Below are 2,725 nucleotides of genomic sequence, written 5' to 3'. Positions count from 1 at the left end.
CAGGGCTCTGTATGCCTGGAACTTGAGCCAGGCTGCTGGGTGGGTCTCTCACCTCCATTGGGTTGCTAGGTCCTGAGCTGCTGGATCAAATCCAGAGCCAGTCGTGGAAGAGGAGAGAGAGCTCTGAGAGGCACAGATTGGAACAGGGGAAGGGGTGAGGGTTGTTTGTCTTAGGGAGAGAAGACAGGGAGAATGAGGTGAGTAGAAGGGCTTAGCTAGTGGATATTTGGATAAAGGATATAGGAAAGTTGTACAAACGCTGGGACACCATAATAAGCAGAAATCACAGCACTAGACCCTTTCTTTGTTAAAAAAATGGAAATCAATTTTAAATTGATCAGATTGTCTTTTACTAATCTCTCAAGCAAAAAGTGTAATACACTTGAAATTGTCCAAAAAGCACTTGTTTGTCAAATGGGAACAGACAAAACCAAAAATTTTTTTCTCTCTCCCCTCCTTATCCCCATCCCACTCAAGAGAAAAATTAGTTCTTCTTGTCTCACTGTGGGTCTCACTCTCTCTCCTGAGCGATTTATCAACATCATTCTTCCAAACCAACACGACATTTCTCCTAAGCAAATACACACTTACATAGAAAGAGGAGATGAATAGACAAGAGAGCAGAACAGGAAGGCCTAACTTAATCTGGGAGGTGGAAAACATTTCCCCGAGGGAATAATAGGAATACTGCTGATTGTATGTAAGTACTCGTAGCAGCTTTATTTGTAATAGCTGCTAACTATAAACAGCACAAATGTCCGTCGACTGCTAAATGGAGAAACAAACTGTGGTATATACAGACTATGGACTACTGCTCAGTGATAAAAGGGAATGAACTATTGATACACATAACAATGTAGATGACTCTCAAAATAATTATGCCAAGTCAAAAAAGCCAGATCAGAATAAAAAGGACATACTCTATGATTCCATTTATATAGAACTCTAAACGTCCCAACTCTTGACGTTAAATGTGCACAGCTTTTTGTCTGTCAGTCATGCCTCCATAAAATGGTTTAAAAATGCAAATGAATCTGTAGTGACAAAAAGCAGATCAGTGGTTGGTGGGAGAAGAGGATAAGGTGGGGAGGCAGGAATTAAACAGGGCCATGAGAAAACTTTAGGGGGCGGTATACATGTTCGCTATCTTGATTGTGGTGATGGTTTCATGGGTATATATATATACATATGTCAAAACTCATCAAATTGTATATTTTCACTTTTTTTCATCTTTTAGTGGGGATAATTAGGTTTATTTATTTATTTATTTTTTAGTGGAGGTTCTGGGGATTGGAGCCAGGACCTCGTGCATGACAAGCATGTGCTCTATCCCTAAGCTATTACCCTGCCCCAAATTGTACATTTTAAATATGTGCATTTTGTTGTATAACCATTAGATTTCAGTAAATCTATCTGAAAAATATTTTTAAAATTGGATTTCAGACCTGAAGCATGAGGAGTGTAAAATTGTGGTGCTGACCTGGGGGGAGGGGTGGTGGGCTGGGGAAGAGAGAACCCCACGTGGAGAAGACAGTGTGCAGAGTTCCTGAGCGGGGACGATAGGGCACGCTTCAGGCAGTCAGAAAAGTCCCACTTGGAAGGAGTGGAGAGATCCTAGGGAAACGTGGCAGGAGACGAGGGCAGGGAGGGCAGCAGAGGCCAGATCACACGGGGCCTCATGTTCATCTGTTCTTTCAGCAAATATTTGCTGAGGGCTTACTACGTGCTCGCTGCTGTTCTAGGTCTTTGGGGTTATTTTAGTTCGCTAGGGCGGCCATGACAAAGTACCGCAGACGGGGTGGTGGGGAGGCTTAAACAACAGAAATTTAATTTCTCACATTTCTGGAGGCTAGAAGTTGGGAGGCAAGGCATCAGCAGGGTTGGTTTCTTCTGAGGCCTCTCTCCTTGGCTTGGAGATGGCTGTCTTCTCCCTGTGTCTTCACATCCTCTGACCTCCGTGCGTGTCTGTGTCCTAATTTCCTCTTCTTCCGAGGGCACCAGTCATATTGGATTAGGGTCCACCCACATAACCTCATTTTACCTTAATTACCTCTTTAAGGGTTCTCCCTCCAAATACAGCCACGGTCGGTGGTACTGGGGGTTAGGACTTCAACACATGAATTTTGGGGATGACACAGTTAGCCCATAAGATATAGCTGTGCACAAAACAAAGATGCATGGTCTCATGAGGGGGTCTCATTCTAGAGGAGGAGACAGAGAAATAAACAATAGTCATAATAAAGTATATCAACAGTTAGAAGGTGGTATGTGCTATGGGGAAAAAAGGGGGCAGGATGAGGGGACTGCGAACATGAACTGTATGGAGAAGGTGGAGGTGGGGATGGAAGAAGGAGAGTCACAAGTTTTGTTCTTTACCCTGGGGGCACTGAAAAGCAATCGAAGGGTCTTAAACAGAGGGTGACATGATATTTGCTTTTGATAAAGATCACTCTGCTTATGGAAAATAGAATAAAGGGTGGGGGAAGCAGGTAGGAGGATTTGGCAATAGTGCAGATACAAGATCATCCTGGCCTGAACTAGAGTGCTGGTAGGGGGCTGGGATGCTGTGGATAGATTTAAGGTATGTAAGGAAATTGAATCAATAGCATTTGGTGATTGAATGTAGAGCATGAGGCAAACGAACAAAACAAGGATGACTCCTAGGATCCTGTCTTGCATAACAAGATGAATGATGGATAAGAAAGACTAAAAGAGGGCCTGGTAT

Source organism: Vicugna pacos, chromosome X, assembly GCF_048564905.1.
Source record: "Vicugna pacos chromosome X, VicPac4, whole genome shotgun sequence".
In the NCBI taxonomy this organism is placed as follows: domain Eukaryota; kingdom Metazoa; phylum Chordata; class Mammalia; order Artiodactyla; family Camelidae; genus Vicugna; species Vicugna pacos.
This window is presented reverse-complemented; position numbering follows the sequence as displayed.